Source organism: Hirundo rustica, chromosome 4, assembly GCF_015227805.2.
Source record: "Hirundo rustica isolate bHirRus1 chromosome 4, bHirRus1.pri.v3, whole genome shotgun sequence".
In the NCBI taxonomy this organism is placed as follows: Eukaryota; Metazoa; Chordata; class Aves; order Passeriformes; family Hirundinidae; genus Hirundo; species Hirundo rustica.
Genome location: NC_053453.1, coordinates 70,621,656 through 70,643,903, shown reverse-complemented (window position 1 = coordinate 70,643,903; position 22,248 = coordinate 70,621,656). Strand labels below are relative to the sequence as shown.

Sequence of the window (22,248 nt, the reverse complement as noted above, 5' to 3'; positions counted from 1 at the left end):
TTTGGTGAGCTGCCAGTTTCTAGGCACAGACTCCTAAAGAAAGATTTCTGGTTTATAACCTACATGGCCAACACATGGATGAAAGCAAGCAAAAGTAAATTAGTTTGAAGTGCTGGGATGGCATATAGGTTTATGTTACCCCATTTTGAATGGGTATTTGGTGTGCAGTACCAAGGTAAGGCACGTAGGATGTGAGTTAATCAGATGGACTAACACTTTTTGGAAATAGAAGTAAAAATATGCCAAGTAAATCACTCACTGCTGGGACTATTACAGACTGCACAAAGGACAAAAAACAATTCCGTTAATTATGAAATATTTCTTTAAGTGGCATTCACTTTAAGTGGTTGAAGACCAATCTGATTCACATTTCATGCAATCATAGAATTACAGCGCAGTTCAGGTTGGAATGGAGCCCTGGAGAGACTTGTCTACCCTCCTACAGCTGGATGTCATGTTGCCTTTTTAAATCTTTGTAAGGGTGGAGACTCCACAACCTCCAAGCTCAGATGCTGGCAGAGGTGACCATCCTCATGGTAAAAAATTCTATACTCAACTGATATTTCCATTGCCTCCTGTCCTGTTGCTGCGTGGCTCTGAGAAAGTTCTGGCTTTGTCTCTTCTCTCTAAGGTACTTAGAGAAGCTCTTTCTGTAGGTCTCACTTCCTTTTCTAGTTCCATCTCCAGCTGAACTCTTACATCTCTAACTCCCTGTGTGCTCAGACAACATCTCAATTTGTTCTTTTTGCCTTCTTCCATTAGCCATAGACTTTGTTTTGTATTTCAGCTAGCTGAGGAGTTCTCTGTCAGCCACAGCTGCACTGCCAAGCTTGCTCGACCTTCTACACATAGGGATATGACTATTTTTTCTTCTGGGGAGGTTGTGGTTTGGAAAACAAGCAGCTCTTCTTGGACCCCTTTGCCTTCCAGGGAAGTCTCCCTGAGATCCTGACAGTTAAATCCCAGAACAATGTGAAATCAGCTCTCCTGGGGTCCGAGCAGTGGTTCTGCTGTCTTCCACCTTCCTCTCAGAAGCTTAAAATCCTGGATGTTCACCCTGTCCTATTCACTGTGGCTGAGGTTCCCCTCGGCTTTCACATCCCTCACCCCTTCTTGATGTTTCTTGAGTAACAGGCTCAGCAGAACATCTTCCTTAGTTGGATTATCCGTTTCCTAATTAGTTCTTTGGATATTTTGCAGAAAGCTTCAAAACGTGTCCCTAAATGGTAAATACATGCCTGAGAGAACCAAGGACCTTGTTCCGGTTTAAATGATTTAATATTTGTGCTGTGTGGTTGCAAGGTGAGTCAATAAAATAATGCACAACCTCCATGTGTGGCAGGGCTGAAATAACCTGTAGATTAATTTGGTTTAGCAGAACAGTGTGGAGGTTATTGGAAAAGTATGGAGAGTTTTGCTTGTTTTGTTTTGTCTGTTTTGCTTGTTTTGTTTTTCTCTCATGGTGGGGGGGGAAAGGGCCCATGGTAGGCAAGACCCTCCTTGTCTTTCCTGGACAAGTCTTCTCGCTGGAGTTTTCAGACCTTTTTGTTTAAGCACATGGAAGTTAAATAATGCCAAATGTATGTGATGTACACATAGGTGTAAAAGCAAAAAGTGTTCCTAGTCTTGGGAGAGTGGTCACTTGGATAGCCTGCAAAAGCCACTGTACTAGAACCACATGTTTATATACACTCTAGTACTGAATTTAGGATTTAAACACTCCAGTACTAATTCTGCTGCTGCAGATTATCTCCTCCAGAGCATAGCTGCTCTCCATGGAATGTCTTTGGTGCACCTGTACTGTGTTGGTCAACCACCTTATCTTCCATAACAACATGGAATATGCCAAGGTTTTAGATCCCTGCTATTGTGCTAATGTTTGCTTTGGGTTTTTTTGTTTTTGTTTTTTTTTTTCTTTCTGCATAATCTTTCCTGCATCCACTGCTCACTGATTTGATAACACCTGTGTGCTAATAGAATTACAGAGTTAGTGATTAGCAGAGGTGTCTTTGTTTTACACTCCCTTCTCTCTTTACGCTTTATTAAAGAGGATTTTAGTACAGATGTTGTGACTTTTTTTCTCTGCTTCCTCCCACACCATAAGAGAATATCAGCCTGTGAAGTCTTGCTTTGTTATTACATGAATACAGACAAGGGCATTTCTCTTCTAGACAGTAAATAAAAAAATTAAACATGTAAGAAATCATCTTTCTCACAGAGTTTCAGGAGAGAGCACGCACTTTCAAGGAGACTAACTCAGTCTCTGCAAATAGTAAAGGTTCCAAATTCAGGTGTAGTTCAGGGAAGCAATCAAGATATGTTTATCCAGCTCCTTAAAGTTTGAAGTATGCTGGTAGAGAATGCTGGCACAAGATTTCTGTCACAGGGAATTTCTTTTTCCAGTTTCTGAAAACTGAGACCTAAAAATCCTTTAGTGAAACATTTCAGGGTTTAAAAATTGGTACTGAATTAAAAAGTTATTAATTTATTTTGCTGATCTTAGCTGATTAACATTCTCACTGTCAGTGTTCCTGAGCAGACATAATACCTTAACTCAGTCCTAATGCAGCCAAAATTCCAAATTACGTGGCTAAATGTCACTTGTTTCTCACTTGCTGAGCAAAGCTCATTCTAGTCATGCATTCTTTGGGATTTTTGTCCCAGTGTGCTAATGAGGGGTTAAACTAGCAACAAATTTTCCATCATCTGGCTATCCCTGTTGTTAAAAGGATGTAAACTGTACTGTGAAGTGAACCCATCTACAACTGGCACGAGGCTTGTAAGACAAAGTGTTGGTACACCACAAGATTTGAACAGGAACTCGGAAGAAATAGTGAAGTTTTAGCTATTTTAACATTTTGACCTTTTTCAGAAAATGAACATATTCTCCAAAGCACAGAATATGTTGAATCAGCAGCAGGCGATGTGAAACCAGATTGTGATGTAATCTTCAAGAAAACCATATTTGTAATAAGGTTAATTAAATTTGCTGCAAGCTTGTGACAAGCATGCTGTAAGTTTGCCAGTAAATCTGGTCTTGCTTTATCAAACTGAAGGGCAAGAATTAAAAAAAAAAAAAAAAAAAAAAAAAGAGAGAGAGATAAAGGGTGGGGGGAAGAGGGGAAAAAAAGCTTCCCTTTTCCAGAACAACTAGTGTGTAGCCAGAGGACATGCAGACTGGCAACAATAACTAATACGTTATGAGAGGTTGAACAAGTTTAAATGGGATTTGTCTCTGAACTGAAAGGCATATTGTAAGAAATTTCTTTGTCTCCTTGTGATGCTGCTAAATTGAAAGCACGATGGGAGGCTTCAGTAGAGGCAACAAAGGTTGAAATGATAGCCTGCTGTTTGCAGCAAGCATCATGGCTCCACTGATGGTCCAGACATCTGGTTACAACAGCCACTCCTTGTCAGGTTTTGCCCCTCACTGGGCGCCTGAGCACTTTGCACTGTTTAACTCATCAGACTCTTCTAGCTCAGTATGCTCTGCATCAAGAATGTTTATGTAATAAAACAGAGCTAATTAAACATTTCAAAGGGAAACATTATTTTAACTCTAATTAGATATGATTGCGGTTTCCTTATGCCTGTGCTGTGGCACTGCAGCTCTCTCGTTTCGCCTTCTTACTGAATTCTGCAGCATTGTTGTTTCAAAATAATTTTTGCATCTGCTTAAATAAGGCTTTGTGCTCCCCTTGCCCAGAAATGAGCTCGCAGTCTTTGAGCCTAGGTCCCTGTGTTTAAAGTAACAGCATATGACCCCGAGGCACATGAGGTGAGTTAGTACCTCAGGCAGTCAGGGCAATGGGAAAAGCCCTCTTGCTTGAAACATTGAAGGGTATTCCAGACAACCACGAGTGCTGGCAGGTGGATGCATGCCATGTAGGAAGCTTTCAGCTATTTGTGCTGTGATTCAAACTTCTCATAATTATTAAATCTAGCAGGAGTGGAGCCAGCCAGGTACCGCCGAGCTGTTATCGCTTGCACAGATGGATGCAGGTTCTGTGACCTTCCTGGAAGTCCACGGTTAAGCAAGGCAGTTGTCACAGGCAAACATAAAGCATATCCTTCTGTATGTATTTAATCTAGAAAGATAGCATCTGACAGAGCTTTGGAGACACATCATGTCAGGATACTAAACATCCAAATAGCTGAGAAACAAATACATAGGGAAATCAAAAAGAACAGGCTAATGGCAGTAATAATCAGTGAATATTTTGTCAGTTAAGCAAATGCTGTATAACTTGTTTAGTGTTTTCTAGCTTTTATGACAGAGCCAGTCTGCAGATCATATGGGAGAAGCAGACTGAATATAAGAACCCATCCTTTCTTTGTCATCCCTAAATCCAAGTTTTTACAAGGAATTTTTTTCTGTTAAAGGATGTTCAAATGCAAGTTTACTTCAGCTTTTCTTTTGGTTTTCCCCCTACCCAAGAATTTTTTAAACTCTACCTTGGGTTTCAAAAAAAAAAAAAAGAAAAAAAAAAAAAGGGAGGAAAAAAAAAGGAGGGAAGAAAAAAAAAAAGGCAGGCTTTCATTCAAACTGGTTCTCTGCAGCCCTAATTAAAATAGACTTCAATGAGAAGTTTTCTTTTCCTCTTCCAACTGAAGCTTAAGGGCATAGTTCTAGCTGGAGAGTATATTGTGTTCATTTTACTGTTTGAGTGGTTTGGTAGAGAAGCTGTCTTTCAAATGCAGTGACTACTACGATGCCTCAGGACTCAGCTGTCACATCAAGGCTGTTTTCCACATGTATGTATTATATAATGTGCATATATCATCACCGTCAGGTAGCTGAAGTTTGCACATCTTAACATGGAAGCAACTCACGCTCACATTTACGACGTTCTCTCCACAGTGAGATTAGAGGTAAATGTGTCTTATTTTTTAAAGGGAATAATGACATGGGGTTGTCCCTTTATAAAGAAAAGAATGATGCAAATCAAAAGACACACATATAAAACTGTCTGTCCATAGACTGAGCTGCAGTTCTGGAGCAGTATTCTTTCCTTTGTTCTAGGGAAACTGAAGGAGGGGGAGTTATTTCCTTTAAATGTTACAGTCAACCTAAACGACTGCAAGTTACTAGACTGAGAGCAGCACTGGAAAAAGAAACCCCCCATTTAGCCACAGAGGAAATCTTCCATTTAGCCATTTAATTAAATAGGAAATGGCAGTGCATAGCCCAGTCATTGTCTCAGCCCTCGTGGAGAGGATCAGAAGAAGGTCAGGAGCTTGTTCATTTTCCATGCCCACGGCCTCGGTCCTGAGACCACCAGCAAGGATGGCCAATTAATACCGAGTGCTTTAGGGGGTTTTGGCCTGTGGGGTGGGTTGGTTTGTTTTTTTTTTTCTTTGCCCACTGGGATCTAGGCTGAGGTTGAAAGTTCGTTTCAGAGAAGCTGCTACACAGTAGGTGAGAAGGATTTCAGTCTCTTCACCTCTGAGTAAGAATGGGATTTGTCAGTGGAAAGTGAAATAGTGGTGCCCCGTGGGGTTTTTTTCTAACTAGTGCCGCCACACCACCGAAAGATACTTTTTTGTAATCTGTCAAGTTTTGGGTTCTGTACTCAGTCTTGTGGCCAATGCTGAAAATACTCTGTCAAAAATGCAGCACTGAAACCTCCACATTTCCTCAGCTTCAAAGAGCCATATTCTAGTTTTATTGTCATACTCATTTTCTGAATCACCTGTACCTCTGAGGAGTCTGCACAAAGCTATCTCTGCTCACTTGTAAACTTTTTTAAACCTTTCCAAAACAGCATTACTGCTGCTGGGCTCTCTTTTGCTCCATCCCATTATCTCAAATTATTAAAGGCTCAATTTGGGGCAGTGAAATTCTGGAAAATTTGAGCACTGGGAGCAGCTGCAAGCCAGCCAGCACACTGATGGTGTGAGCATCACCTGTAGCTGTCTGCCTGGGATAGTATTTACGGTGGTATCTCCTGGAAATCAGACCGACAACCCCAATTTCTGTTGTGTGCCGTACATCATATCATTTCAAAGCACAGTTTTGGGGTTTTTTGCTCATAGTTGCCCTCAGCTGGATTCTCTCTCTCTGAGAATTAAAAGTGAGTGATGTTGCTGAAGAAGGATGCCTGTGTTTTGCTGGCTGCTGGCCTCTTCTTGCCTGATCCAGATGCCTGTGCTGGTGCTTGTGTTGCCCGTGGCAGCCAGGTCTGGTGCTGCAGATCAGGGTTGGAATGTCCCCAGCAGAGCTGTGTAAACTTGAATATCCTGAGCTGGACGTTTGGGAATCAGTGAAGTCTTGGGCAGATAAGTGAGAGTTTAGGAGCCTGTCCAACTCCCACAACAGCTACTCCTCTGTTGACTTTGGTAGGAGATGGGTTTTCAGTGCTTTTCTCAAAATGTTCTTTGATTGCAGATGAAAAATGCTTGGCTATCTGTGGCTGTGTTTCTTGCTGCCTGTTAGGGACTAAGGAACTTATTTTGAACAAATGTGTGATTGTAGAGATAATACTGACTTCTATGTGTGTTGTCTATCCTGGTAGGAAAGAAAATGTTGTGAAGACTTGTAATGCACACAGGTTTTTAGAGGAGCTGGCTTGCCTTTCACCCTGCATTGGCTGTGCACACACGTGCTCAATTTTGCTCGTGGTGAGCAGAGGTTTGGAGATAACTGGTTTTTTTTTCTTAAAAATAATTAAGCTTTCAAATAACCATCTGACTGTACGTGTAAGAAAGGCAGAGACAGTGTGTAGTAGCTTCATTTAAGCAGAGCATAAGGTTAGCTGTAATCTTTCATTGCCCACATTTAAGAGCAAGTTTCAGGAGCCCATCTTTGCAGCTAACCTTTATATCACATTTAAATTCCCTGTTGGAAAACTCAGCTTCACTTACGAACGTATCTAAACGACAAATCACTGGGAATTCAGAAGGAAGGGAGCATGAGGAAGCTACATAAGTGCAAGCAAGAAGGGCAACTCCAGACTCAGCTGAAGGAGTACAGGTTGGGTTTGTGTGGATAAAGCCTGCACTGACATCTGGGATGTCGGTATGGTTACACAGGGATTGTCTTGGTAGGATGAAAGGAGATGGTGATCTGTAGATGGCTCCTTCACTTATATTCAGGACTGCTCTGCCCAGCATCCCAAAGGGTGTGGGATCAACTGCCATCCACCCTCTTCATGAATTTTATTTCAAAATCCACTGGCATCAGCTGCGAGGCGTTTGGTGCTGGGAAGTGGTGTGGCTGTACCCAAGCCCTTTGCAGCCTCAGACCCAGCCCTGCTGGCCAGCAGGAGCTGCGGAGATGATGCCAGGAGGAGCCTTCCTCCTGTCAGTGTGTTCACAGGATGGAAATGCAGCCTGACAAGTCTGAAGCTGTGTACAGAAAGAGATAGATAAACTCTGTTAACCACAGAAGCAGGTTTTAAATACATTAAAATATTTTATCCCATTATTTGTTTTGACCAATTGACCACAATATTAAAAATTCAATCATGGAGCAGCTGACAAGTGCAGTTGCCTAATTTTATTTAAGGGTTCTCCCCCCCCCCCTTCCATTTTTCCATCCTGTTAACGCTGCTGCCTGTGCCCAGACAGTAATGGGCTTCTTGTATGCCCACGACTGTTATGATCATGTAAATTTATTGGTGCTTAGAAGAAGCGAGCTATTAAAACATTACAACAACCATTACAGCCAGGCTCGTGTTGGCTTTCGCTCCCAATGAACATATGCTTCCGAGTGAATGCCTAAACTCTTATTTATGGATTTAATTTAATATGCGGAAAGAATTCAAAATTAAATTTTGTGTCTGCCTCCAGAGAGTGTCAGTGTATAATAACATGGTAATTTTTACACATCTTTATGAGAAATGGGAAAATTAATTCTTTCTGACAAGTTGTAATTATTCGACTTGGAACAGTTGCAGCTGAGCAGTTTGCATGCCTGTTGTCTGTTATTGCACAGTGTAAGGGGAAAACGTGGGGATGGAGATATATTGTGTGTCTGAGAGTTTCTAATAGCTTCTGACATTTTAGCCCTGCATATTATCAGGGTGCTCTTTAAAGGAGTGGGGACTGTAATCTGCTGCCTAGCCAGGGACACATATGTAGCAGTGGCTGGAGATGGGGTAGAGGAAGGATTTTGCTCTGGTTGAGGCAGGAGCTCTGTCAGTAATTTGCAAATGGTTAAAGCAGAAAGGGTGGTAACATTCTTTGTACTCTTTGACCTCACAATTTTTTCCCCTTTAATGAAGGCGCAGGTGGAAGAAGAGTGTTTGTTTCAGCTGCACAAGCAGAACTCTCCTGTTTAAGTGTGTTCTCTTCTTTCTTGAGGGCTGAAGGCACTTAGCACCTCTCAACCTCAAGGGACTGGCTCCCCAAAAAGTTTAGTTGTCTTTAACAGTAAGAATGCTTAAAAATAAAAACACTCTTCTTGTTGAAGCATGAGCTTTCCAGACAAATATTTTCATGAGGGTAACTTTGTTCTTAGCTAACTTAACTTCTGTTTCAGAGTTTCTGCTGAAAGGTAGGACACGTCCGTGAAGCACAAGCCTGAAGCATCACTGGATGTATTAGATAAAAAGGAAATTTATTCAAGTGAATGAAGTGTGTATTCATGGCTTTGAAGGCAAACCTGGCAGTAGTGGGTGCTGCATTTTTTTTTGTCCTCCTGGAATGGTCCCTTTGGGATAAACACATACTAAAGGCAATGCTTAGAAAACATTTTATCAGGCACACATTAAAGGAAATAGAAGTGACACAAATAAAAAAACACTGTGCATACTTTCATTCCCAGTGATTTATCGTAGTTGTGCTAGCTAGAAGGGTGCTAATGGTTTAGAAGGTGCTACTCTTTCCTGTAAGACACTGAAGAGGTTTTGTTGTTGTGGGTGCTTGGCGTAGGAAGATACCATGGTTTAGAAATATAAATTTGTCCAAAATGTAGTGTGCTAGCTTTGATTTATGTCCTGGTGGCAGTCTGGGTAAGAGTGCACAAACCTGTGAGTTCACAGCTTCTTGGGGTTTGAAAGCATTTACCTTGAACCAAAGAACAACTGAATTTCTAAGGCCTTGGGAGTTGCTCTGTGTCCACTGGACCCCTTGGCCTGGTAAAACACCAGGAGCTCTACAGGAGGATGCAGAGCTAGTGCAGCACACTGGAGCTCAGCTGGGGCCTGGAAGTTGCTGGAGGAGACTGGGCGATGCTGCTGGTTTCATCCAAACAAATGCCTTTAGGGATTTTGGGCACTGTGTGTGAGAGTGTGTCCAGGGAGCTCTTGTAGAAGGTTCTATGCTCCTAAGAGGGATTGGTGTTAATCAAATTCATTGGGATTCATGCCCAGATCCCAAACTCGGGGCATCACTCACTCTCTTTAGACCTGCTGCACAGTGGGCTTAATGAACAGATCTTGGAGTTAGCAATGGCAATGGAGCAAACCCTGCCCAGCTGGCACAGCAAGAGCATGGAATCCGTCCCTAGGGAGCTGCTCTTCTCCCTGCTGGGGTCTCCTGTGACCGTGGGAGACTTGCCTTGGCAGCACATCGTGTCCTCACCTGACCTGGAATCAGGTTTGTTGAGTTTGCTTCAAACTCGACTCTGGGTTGGCTGTTGGGTTTCCCCATTAATCAATGGGGAGAGCAGGTGGTTTGGAAGTTCATCCAGTCAGCACTGGGTTCTAAAGCAGCCCAGGTGAATCCTACACAGAATGGCTTAGTCTGCTACCTTTCGACTCCCTGGGGAGTTTCAGTAATGTAGGAGTCAAATGGATCCTTACTGAGGAGCCACAGACCACAGAAAAAGTTGAAGTTTCCCTGTAAAATTCTGCCTTCAGCTCTTCATTTTTCTTTCCTTCCAGGAAAGCCTGTGGTTTATTCCTACTCTGCAGAAACCTCTCACAACTGCTGTCATCTGGCCCTCTTAAGCCCTTTTAGACACTCTTTGCTGCTTTTAAGGAAATACTGCTCAAACCTCCATTTCTGAGAACCTGGTCTTCTTGTGCCATACTGAGCCACTGCACTCAGGAAGATAAGAGTACCAAGGGTTTGTCAGTTTTCTTCCAGTTCATCTTCAGCCACAACAGAAGATAAATTTCATGTTAAGGCAAAGCCTGGGCTTATTTAGCAAGACTTAATAACAGTCTTGTAATTACAAATTGAAAACAGAAAATTATAAAAGAACCCCAACTAAAGCCAAATAAATGCTGCAGTTCTATCTGAACAGCTGGATATAATGATATATGTGTATACTTCTGTAACTTATTGACTTCATACCTAACCTAGAATCACCTAGAGAGGTGCCAGGCTGGCGAGAACTTGAGTCTTGGCAGTGTCCTGTGACCTGGCATTATTCCCTTCAGTTTTCATTGCCCTTGTCTTTTATTTCCTACTTCTTCTCTTACTCCTCTTTGGAACTAAATATAGGTCTACAGTCTTATATACTTAACAGTGACTTTGCTTGGTTCACACAGATTAGCCAGGGGTATCTGTGAGCTATGAGATTGCAAAGCCACTTTTTCTTTTTTTGGCCCACATTTAACTTGGGCCTGACCAACTGCTTTCCACCTAATTTTACCTATTCCCCTCTTAGGTGTAGAAATGCATCCAGCCCTTGTTTGCTGAGAGATGTTGGGAGCTTTGCTTTGTCATCCCAAAGACTGGCACGCATAGGTGATGTTAGTCGTACCCTAGGTATAGAAAAGTGGGAGTGATTTTGGGATGAACTGGGGAAAGATACAAGAAAATGCATTTGTACTGGTTTTGATTTTGCAGTGCGCATGAGCTATGCGTGGAAGTGTTTTGGAGAGATCTACTCTTTGTTAAATGGCTTCACCTAATCAAAGCTTGTTGACTGGACATTTATGTCACCTTATTACCATTACTCTCATGAGATTTGTGCTGGATGTTTTATTGCAATCCCCTTCCCTTCTCAAAACAGCACAAAACAAAATGAAAAACCCAACCTCAAAGTGTCCCAAAACATATTTCAGCACTGAATTCTCGTTATGTGGCAACTTGAATGATGGCCACATTTTAGTAAGACAAATGCAGCTTCTGGAGAGTCATTGCTCATTAAATAACATACTTAAAAAAAAATAAAAAATAGGGGGCTTGCCCCTCCCATCTGAGTATAAGGGAAGAGGAGTATTTTGAGAGTTCTTCAGGCTGTTTTGGAAAGCTCATTCTAGAACATACTCCCATATTTGTGATCTCCAACCTAAGTAGAAATGATAGAAGAGTAAGCCAGGACAAGTCACCAAATAGGAGTAATTTATTTTTTTATCCCCGACTATCACCAAGCCCATTCTGAGATGTGTTTTCATGCATGCTGTTCAAGATACCCATTTTCTACTTACAAAAAAGAAAAAAACAAACAAACAAACAAAACCATTCTGTGTTATTTCTTAAGGAAAATAAGGGAGAAGAAGAGGGACTATTTTGGCTTTATTCCTATGGTTTCCCAAACTATCAGTCACACAGGGTGTTTATGCTGTTGCTGATATTAACATGGTGCTGTTCCATGTGTTATGTCCAGAAAGTTATCAAGTATTATTTGTTGTGCTGGCCAGAATTCTGTATCATAAGCTGGAGTTTGCTGGAGTTTTGCAAACAGTCCTGATTATGCTTTTTTTTTTTTTTTTTTTTTTTTTAAATTCTTTTAAATTATTTGGGGAACAGACGGTAGTTTAGGACAAGATGTGGGGTTTTTATAACTGGTTCAAGAAATATAAAAATTGCTATTTAAGCTTAAGTAAGTTTTATCTGTAATAATGCCTCCCTTCTGTGGGGCATTTTCCACAAACCCAGTTTCTTCACACCACTACTCTTTTACAGATGGCAAAATGAGACTCAGCTTAATTACTCTAGGATTCTAAGAAAGATAGCAGCAGATTAAAGACTAAATCATGTTTCTTAAATTGCAGTCCAGTGTTTGAAAATAGCAGCATCTTTCTTTACTGTAAGAGATCAAGCTTATGGATGAGTGAATGAAACCATCACCAATAAAATAAAGGGATCTGGTTCAAATATACATTTACAAATTGGGATCTTTTAAAATTTTTAAACTATTTTGTTCAATTTTTTTTTTTTTTTTGAAGTTGCCAGACTTACCTGAGATTCTTACATCACCATACACATGCTTTTGCTCTTCTTGAGTAATTCTCTTCGGAGATTTTCCTGTGTTAACAACATTCAATAAAATATTGTTCATATTACAAGATCTGGCCACTTTCTGGTGGGTTTTGCTGACTGAGCAGCAAAGTCACTGAAGAAGTTGAGAAGGCTGATCACTGCTACTGATTGCTCTGTCACTTCTGGCTCCTAAATTAATCTCCTTATTGGTTTTCCTTCTGTAGGACAGAAATAACACCTACTTCGGTTTAATGAGGAGTATTGTGTTTGATGAGATAAAGCACTGTAAAAGTTTTATCACAGTGCATCTGCTTCCACTTTCGACATGATTCAGGCATGCTACTGAAAAGCTTCTCTATGCAATAGCAGGCATGGGAGGGGATGGAGAAACTTTGGAGCATGCTAAAATTTGGTCTGGGTTTGGAGGAGCAGGTCTGTACATCTGCACAGGACCATGAATCATCACGACTCCTTCCTAGTCTGTAGCTTTCTAACTTGACCCAAATTCCTAACTGGTCACAAACCTTGTGATCCAGGCCCAGTCAGGGTTTTGGTGGCCCAAACGTACCCCATTTTCCTGCCCACAGGTAGTGTTTCCTCCAGCCTCCCGCTGCTGCCTGGATCACATTTCCCTTCTCCGTCTTTTCTGGTTCTGCATATCAGAACGTGATTAAAATCATTATATCCCTATCTATATCGTGCTGTCTGTTTTCCTTTTAATTAGGTTGTAAAACAATTAGTTACCACCATGTCTCTCTCTTCCCCCTCTCCTTCTCTTTTTTTGTGACTCCCCCTGTGCGCCCAGAGCTGTTTGTTCTCCCCGGGCGGGGAGGAGGGGGCCCTACCGTCTTGCTTTATTTACAGCAGGGTGAAGGTCAGATATAAACAGTTTTTGTTCTTGTGCTGTTGCTTTCTTTTGTGACCTATCCTGCATTGTTTGGCTTTTTTCCTCCCCCGTGCTTTGAAGTGCCGCACACCAGGTGTTCCTGTTCTGAATTACACATGAAAGGACCACATCCCTGGACTAATTAACTAGTAAACTGCACCCGCCTCCCCTGGGTTTAATTGATGCCGTTCTTAAAAGGGGAAGCCAGTTTCTTATTCCTCCTGATTTCACACTGTAGTCATCTCCTCTTTATCTCCCTAAATACAGAAGATACTCTTGAATTTCTCACTCCCAGGCCGCACGGTGCTTAATATGTCTTCTCGTTTCACAATTAATAAAACAATTATGCTGTACAAATTTTTTGAAAGAAATCCTCCACTTTTTTTTTTTTTTCCCCTTCTTCTTTTCCTTTGACTCCTAATTTCTTTGTGTCTGATGGTTGCAGCCTCTCTGGGGAGGGCAGCATGTAGAACTGCACTGCTCCCCGAGAGATGGAAGATCCAGTATCTTGCTGCTAATTATTTTACTTGATAGTGTTGACCCACCAAAAGCATTGGTGTATACCAACATCTTTGGTATACAGCCAATGAGCCATCCCATGGCTCACAGTTTCTTTCCTGGGGCAGCGTTCCTTGTAGTGTAATGAGCAGGAGTTACCGTGATCTCTTTGTTCGGCCTGGCGGTTTCGTCTCTGTTGGTAGGGTGGGCCATGCTTATGGCAGAAAACTGTGCAAAGTGGTCAAAAGCGGCTTAAAATTAGCAAGCCTAAGTCAAAACCAGCTCATTTCTGTGGGCCCTCTAAAACTGCTCGGTGCAGGTTTTATGTTAAGTGGATAAAGACCCATCTTAGGGATGGGTCAATGGGAGCAGGACGCTGGGGAAAATGGAGAAGGTTGTCAAGTGGCACTCACTGTGCCAAGTATCCAAATTGGGTTGTGTCTGTATAAATCCATACAGGTATTACTTCTCACATTCCAGCTGTGTCCTGCACTGGCTAAAGGACATTTTGGGCAAAGTTGGTGTCCCCCCTGTGCAGACTCGAGGTCCTTGCGCGTTGTGGGGCTGTGCCAGTCTTGGGGCATGAGGAGGTCCCAGAGTGGTGCTGCTGGCAGGTGTGGTTGAGGGGGCAGAGAAACACCAGCCATAAGCATTTGTGTGAAGTTTGATTCCTGTTAGCTGCTTTTAGCCCTTCAACGTGCTGTTTGTGTCTTGCTGGTACTTTGACCTTTAGAGGTGCTGAGGATGATTTCATTCGCAGAAATTACCCAAATAGGTAATGTCTCGAAAGGTTTAGATTTATGATTAGGGTATGTTTGTCTGATTTATGTATTTTTTCACTCATCCTGGACATCCTCTATTAATTGAAGTCCTTGTTAAGTCCAGCAAATTCTTTTCTCTGATTTCAGTCAGAGCCGGTCCCTATTCATCCGATTTGAGTTGTTTTCAGCTTGAATCGGAATTTCAAACTTAACCATTTTTTGAAATAGAGGCAAAGGATCCAGCGTACCAGAAAGTGAGTGGGATGCAGCAATATTTTTAATAACTTAAAAGACATTTCTCTCAGTAGATGCTGTAGTGTAGGAATAAGAGTATCACATACCTGCCTCTTTCTTGGCAGATGGAAAACACTTTGCTGTATGTGAATGTATAGTTTCAGATGTGGGACCTGAATATTACTTAGATGTGTATTTTATTCAGAGCAAAAGGTAGTAACTACCGAGTAACAGTTTTGTTCCAAATTAAGGATGGCATAGAGGAATGGGAGCTTTGCTGTTAATGCCATGGAGTTTTGGCTTAGGGATTTCGTAGTGTTGATGTAAAATATAGCAAGAACATGCTGCTTCCTTGGAAATCATGGCATTGTGTTCAGTGATGATGTGAATTAGGACCGCAGTGGGGCTACCATAGAGTTTTGTCAAAGATCCCACAAAATTCTCTACTCTTCCTTCCCATCATGCAGAAGTTGGGTTGTTTGGGGTTTTTTTTCTGACAATAACCAGCAAAGTTATCACTTTGGTCTCCCTGAGAACATTTTTGTAGGGTGCAAAGTGCCTTTTGTGGACTGTGCAATTTCCCAGAGCACAATGGGAGCTCAGGCTTTGGAGTATTCCAGCTGGCACTGGAGGGCAGACCTTAGAGCAATTAACTGTAAATTGACTGAAGCTTATATGTCAAAGATAGTCTCAACTTTAATTAACACGTAGCTTAAGATAGCTGTTCTTATATTTTAAAACACACACATACACAAACAAAAAGCGGGGCAGTCACCTAGTTTTAGCAGAAGTTATATGCAGAACTTTTGCCTTCATAAGTTTCATAGCTCCTTGAAATCCATGCCTTGCTGTCTTGATTTAAACAGCTTGAAATCCGGAGCCTCTTTTGCATTATATTTGATTGCTTAGGTTTAGTATTTCCTGAATTCTTAATTTTATTTTAATCAATTTTTTGCTAAAATTTGCAATAAGTTCCCTTTTAGGGAAATTTTGCTTTAAAAAATACTTTCAACCTGGTTATTATTTTCTAGCAAAGATGTTTTCAGCTTAAGGCAGATACAAATGAAAACTCAAAAAAAGACATTTTATTGCCAAAAAAGCACTGGTATAATTCAAAAGCACCTTTTGCTAAATCATTTGTGAGTGTCTCATCAAAAGCATAGGATATGGTTTTGTTAGCGCAGATCAGGGCTTTGAGAGTGGTTGTCATGCACCTTCTTAATCTTAGTCATTTTAACCCTTTTCCAATTTTTTTCTACCTTTCCCTCCGAGCTCTGATGTTCTGTAATTTTTTGCTGCCTTCCCCTTCAAAGGCAACTTTGCCAGTATTTTTATGATTAACTTTTATATGTCTGAGTTTTCCAAAACACTATCAGGTTATAACATAGTGTTTAAAAGCCCATACTCATCTTTTTTTATTAATCCTACCTTTCTTTATGAAACCTGAAAGTCCTCCTTATATTTCAGCTTTTATTTTATTTCATTTCATCCTTTGGAAAAAAAAGAGAAAGATAATGACGTAGAATTTTAAGTTTAAAAAAAAACCTCTTGCAGTGTCTCCTGTTGTTCTTACAATCTAGCAACTAACTGAGCTAGTTTCACAGAAATAACAGTCACAGCAAATGTGTTTTTCTAACTGTTTTATTTTTCCTTATCTCTCAATCATATCTGGAGATGTGACATAATGGCTCTATGAACTTAAAGAAAAAAAAGATATATGGATTTTGTTGTTGCTGTCTAAAGAAGAAGCTAGCAATGTTTCTGCTTATAAAACATTTTATTTTAGTTATCCCTTGTTCCACCAGTTCAGATGTCAGGCTTAAGTCTTAGCTTTACCGCTTGTGTGATGGTTGGGGAACAGGAAAATGCTAATGTAACTTAATGTGTAGAAAAGCAAGGTATAGTTACTTTTGTGCTGGTAGATTTCAATGAATAAAAGTTGATGTTTTGTATGTAATTGTATTTTGGCACTCTTTCTAGCTGGCCCCTCTCCCTGAATATCTCCTACCTCTTTCTCATCTTTGTTCTCTCCCAGAGCACACCTCTGAATCTCCAGACTCTGTGATATGAGGAGAATGTACTTGCACTCAGATGAAAGACCAGATTTGTTAATTTGAGCTCCTTTTAAAAACAAGACCCAAATTAAGTATTATCTTAATCAGCAATAAAATACATTCTTTCAATTACTTGTTTCGCTGACTTATTAAGAGAACTCTAAATAGTTTCAGCGAGTATTGTTGTAATTGTTTCCTCCTTTGATTTTCATTTCCTCAGTTGTCATCATCTCCTGGCAGCGGCGGCAGCTGTAAAGCAGATCTTTCAACAGCCTTGTTAATTGTGTAGAAATTAATCTGATTTCAGCCCCCTTATTGATACAGAGATTCCTGTGCCTTAATGTGCCTGTGCCTGCTCACCTCTTTCGCTCAGCGTTTTCTTCCCATGCCAACCTAAGATGCATCAGGGTCATTATCTCTCCTCGTTTATTGCCATGTCCCTACCAAGTGCATTGGGTTCCTCCATGGAAATACAGAAGCTTATCTGAAATAGCTCATATGTCTGCAAGAAACATTGGTTTTCAGCCAATCTATATTCTTTTTATTTGCTTCCATTCTGTGTGTGCAAGAGGAGACAGCGTAAGTGCAATTCCATCAAAGTGTTGCTATTGTCTTTTTTAGTTACCTACTGCCATAAATCAGGGGGTATCCTTAGAAGGCGCTGGGGGTACCACACCCATACCCCCTGAAATATTGGCCAAATGATGTCACCAAAATAGTCCTGAGGTTTTACTCTTGAGAAGCTCTCAGGTGAGCTGAAACTGCATAATGCCCAATGTTCATGTTGTGCTGGCAGCCATCTGTGTTTTCCTAAGGCTCCTCTGGGGAGTAAAAAAACTGTTAAATATATATATATATATATTCTTTTGTAATAAGGGGAAAGATATTATAGCTTTCCATAACTCTACAAGGAATACTGAAAAAAAAGTTTTTTCTGTAGTTATTGGTATATTCCACTAAGCAAATTAGAGGGTTATTGTTATGTAATCCAAGTATTATCATAAGATAATACAGTATACAACTGAACAGTAGATTTTTTTTTTCTTTTGTAATCCTATTTGTGATCTTCATGGCTTTTGTAGTACCAGAAATTAATTTTAGCATGGTATCTTAATGTCCAGACTGTCATCTGTATACCTTAATTGTTCTGCCTACAATGAAATGTTACCTCTTCCTGTCATCTGCAGCAGCACTCTGGTGGAGAGCAGCATCCTCGTCATGTTTGTGACACTATAACTTATACATCATTACGTAAGTGCTCTGCATTTCTTTAGGATAAGCAGTGACAGGGAAAGTTAAAATTTTATCCTTTTAATGATGATAGAACAGGTTTTCTATGACAATACAAGCGGCAGAGGCAGGCAGAGCTTTTTCAACTTCAGTGAGATTTGGGTCAAGTTCTTAAAAGAAGTTCTAATTGAAGCTGTCCTTTATACACATGTATCTGTCAGTAAAATGTGCAGCAGTTCTGCTGTGGGGAGGAACTCGAGGTGTGGAGCCCCTGCCCTCGCTGGATGATGACTAGAGTGAGATTAGTGTTCTTGTTCTTTAAAGCCCTTATTCAGTGGCTGTAAGATGGATGAGAGATGAAGGCTGAGTGTTTTCTTCCTCCCTTGCTGTCACGTAAAGTCAGGCATCTGAGGAAGAAACTTCACATGCAGTTCAGGCTCGTGAATACATTAAAAAAAAAAAAAAAAGTTTGACAATGATTTTATTTGTAGGGTTGCTCTTTACCTTATTATATGAAATGCAAACAGCAATGTTTTATGAGTTAAAAGAGAAATCAAAAACATCCAGTGAAAATGCTATTTGGGATTCATAAATAAACTCTCCATGAAAATCTCAGACTCAAATCCCATCTGAATAGACTTAGCCTTTCTGCCCTGTGAGACAGATAAATCGAGTATCATGCAGCTTAAAACTAGAATTTCTTCTGTTTATAAAATCAGCGTCTCATTTTTCATGCATTGGCATCAGACTGCTTGATACTTTATTTTAACAATGATTTTTATTTGGGAGACTAACAGTCCTTTCTCCCACTAGCTGAAAGTTTTATCTCAGTGCTTGTATATGTGCTGTATTTATTTGCGAAGGACTTTACATTTCTTCAGATGTGAAGATAGGTCGTAGAGCTGAATGATAAAGATAAAAGATGAGACCAATTGAAAATTAGCTCCTAATGTGAAATGCGCTCTTTTGCCAGTGACAACTGGTTTAAGCTCTCAGTGCATTTAACTTGAACCAAAGCACAGAACTGGAGAACCCCATGCTAAGGCACCTCTTCAGTCACTGTGCTGAAGTAGCGTTCTCCTGTAAGCCTTGAATTTGTTATCTCAGTGCTGGTAGCAGTGTAGGTGTGGCACCAGTCTTATGCATATGGAGACTTCCTCTTAGAAAAACATTCTTAAATGTATAAAGGGCCATTTTTGATTATTAAAATTGCAGTTTGTGGGTGAGACCACATAGGCACACCTGCATGCCCATGCCAAGGCTTAAGGTTCTTTTCAAAGAGTAGAGGGGTTGGGCTACATAAATATTTTGTTTTACGTATTTGGGCTACATAAATGTTTTCAGTGATGTGTTCGGGGTTGATGACAATACTGCAAGGCAGTCTTGCTGAGGCTGATACTTCTCTTTGCCTCAGCTTCCAAGGATTTTGAATTCTTCCCTGTACAGACAGAAAACATTCTTGGTCTCATGTTTATGGTGCTGTGAGGTGACAGAAATGAGGAGGCCTTCTGGGGTGATACTGAAATGTCATTTTTGTCATATCTCTCATTGGTCCCATAAATCTCTTTCAGGTGCTTAAGCTAATAATTTAAACTTGTTTTTCCTGAATACAGATATGTACATGAAGCAAACAGTTTTCCCTGCCTTAGATGCTGGTTTTCTTGGATGCTTTCTCTGCATTCATTGAAGGGGAAATTGACTGAAACTTGTCACTAACTTTCAGGTTGTCAGTTAGGCAGAACCAGGAAAGTCCTTCACATCCTTCACCTCGAGTATTTTTCCTACCTTCCAGCTGCCACGTATGTATTATAAGGCAAGGAGTCTAAAACATGCCTTAAAATAGGTGGGAGTTCTTTTCAGATATATAGCTGTGTGTCTTATTTTGATATAAGACCAGAGTTGGACAGCTACATCCAGCAGGTCCACTCAGACAGGATCCCTGTGCAGAGACAAGGTTCTACTTTGTGACTGACCCACACTCCGTAGGGTTTGGGAAAGAGCGGAAGCCAAAATTCTCAGATGCTCTGAAGCTTCTTCAGCGCATGAGGAGTTTGAAACTCCTTTATAAGGTTGATTTATCCATGGCGGCCTATGCTAATACATTTCTTCTTCCTTGCAAATGCCTGCTTAGTGTCTCTGCGGAACACTTGGAAAATCTGAAATATCTTTGAAGGGATCATGAGGGCTGCCAGATGATATCAGATGAGTCAGAGGTCTGTTACTTAAAAGGAATCCTGCAGGACTCCTGTTTCACTGGTTTCCATTCTCCTCTGGTCTCCACTGGAGACTAATGGACTAATTGGGCTAAAATATTACTCAAATGAAGCTGCTGCCCTTTCCTAAACTAAAAGGGGTTACTGAGCCACTGTTGTAATTTAGTTATTCAACACAGAAGAAATGAAGAATAAATTAGTTATAAATATGCGTGGGATGGCTTTTTATTATACAGTCTGCTCAGTGTTATTTTGCAGTAGGTGCTCTGTTGAAAACAGACAAACTTTGCGAAATAGAGCTGGTGCAAAGTACGGAGCTGGAATCTGCATGACAAAACCTGCGTGGTTTTAAGCTTTTCCCACCATTACTATCCTGCACACAGCATGCTTGGCTTGTGCAAAAGTCAGGGCTCATTTTCAGCTTGAATTTTATAACTGGGCTTAGATTTTGAGCACCCAGATTTAGTTTTGTCTGTATTGGGGAGGGTCTTGTCTGTTTATCTAAGTGTGTGGGATGTACCAGATAAGACTCTGCAGGGTGATTCTGGGAACACAAATCTGCTTGTACTGCTGACAGAAAATACCCTGGATGTTGTCTGCCAGAATTCTACTGGGAAATGAGGGATGGGGGAATGTGTCCCAGGAGCCGACTTAACTTCCAGTGTCAGTAGGAAAGGAGAGAATAAATCAACAAAATGTGGAGCATCAAATTGCCAGGACCAGACAGTATTCATCCATGACCTGTAAAGGAATTCAAATGGGAAATAGACACCCTAACAGACCATTTGGAGGAAACAACAGCAAAGAATAGGGTTAGTAAACACAAAGATAAATACGTTATGTTGCAGAAGAGCTAATGTGGTTTCTGTTAACAGAAGTTGTGTTTCACAGATTACTGCAGCTCTGCAGAGGAGTCAGGGAGAGATCCTGGTGTTATCTGCTTTGATTTGAAAAGGCATTCAACAGGTCTCTCACCAAAGGCTCCTGGAAAAACTTAGCTGTCATGAGATAAGGAGTAAGAGTCTCTATGGATAAATAATTGGCTAAAGGGTAGGAAACAAAGGGCAGTAATAAATAGACAGTTTTGACAGTGTAAGGAACCAGTGGCGTAGCTCACAGGATGAGTGTGCTGCCGGGGTATCTGTTGCTCAACAGATACTGTAAATGATCTGAGAAAGGAAAATTGAAAAAAGGCTGCAGCTTCTAACAGGTTATTCGAGGAGTTGAAACCAAAACAGATTGCAGAGAAGGATCTTGCTGAAACCAAGACAGATTGCAGAGAAGGATCTCACATTAGTGAGTGACTGGTGGGTAAAATTAATGGCAGGTAAAAATCTGGGTGTATAAATTGTGAAGTAATGCATATGGGGAAAAATAATTCTAATTTTGCATACAGAGTGGTGAGCTGTAAACTAGTTTTCCACTCAAGAGCATCAGCTCACTGCATAGTACCAATAAATAAAACAAGTAGCATGCTAAGAGTTATTAGGAAAGGAATAGTGAACAGTATTATGCAGCTGTATTTATATAATTATTATGTCCATTAGTGTTGTATCTACAATCCAGCCGCATACAGGAGACTGTGTTCCTTTCTGGTTGCTCTCTCCCCCTGCCCCTATCTCCACAGTAGAAAAGATGTGGAAAAAAAAAATCCTCCAAGGGCATCAGCACAACCCATTGAGTATGAGCTGAGGAGATGTTGTGCTGTGATGGCCCTAATTTTATATTCTGTCTTTACCATCCTCTAGCACTGCATAAGGCAGAAGACAGAGCTCCTGCTCTGGTACAGTCCCTCTTGTGTTACAATTTCCTGTAAGGTGTCAGTACTTTAGGAGGGTGCACGTGCGTATTCAAAGTCTTTGCCAAATCCTTGCCAAAGGATTACAATTATCAGGCTGCTTAGTTTAGTGTTATTAATGAACCCAATGTATAGCCAGAAAAGCACCAACAGTTTATAGCTAGTACGATTCTTAAAAAAAAAAAAAAAATTAGATTACATTATAATGTACCTTTGTTTGTTTGGAAGATAAGAGGTTTCAAACATTATGACACATGCAAACTAAAAGTTAGATGAAATATTTCGGTGGTCCAAACGTGTTATAATAGCCACAGCCAAGAAATGTGAACTAATCAAGATTTAGATCCAAGAGTTTGTAGAGAACCAGAGAGAAATGACCAGAAGTTCTAAAAGAGATCTAAGCTGAGAAATGCCAGGTACGAGTTAAAATAGCTCATTAAAAACATCTACGTTAATAGGACCTTTCATCACCTAA

At 40.7% G+C, this 22,248-nt stretch overlaps 1 protein-coding gene across 20 annotated transcripts in view; it reads left to right on the top strand.

The window, feature by feature from the left end:
- SOX5 (SRY-box transcription factor 5) overlaps positions 1-22,248 on the top strand; it is a 504,910-nt gene that overhangs the window by 95,674 nt on the left and 386,988 nt on the right. For 2 of the 20 annotated variants that reach the window (XM_058420239.1, XM_058420246.1), the window contains one exon: positions 1,201-1,302. The exons of 17 other annotated variants lie outside the window; for them this stretch is intronic. The gene's annotated coding sequence lies outside the window, so the exon portion shown is untranslated. Of the gene's footprint in view, positions 1-412; positions 537-1,200; positions 1,303-22,248 lie in introns of those variants that run through there. One more of the 20 variants, XM_058420247.1, reaches the window with a different exon arrangement.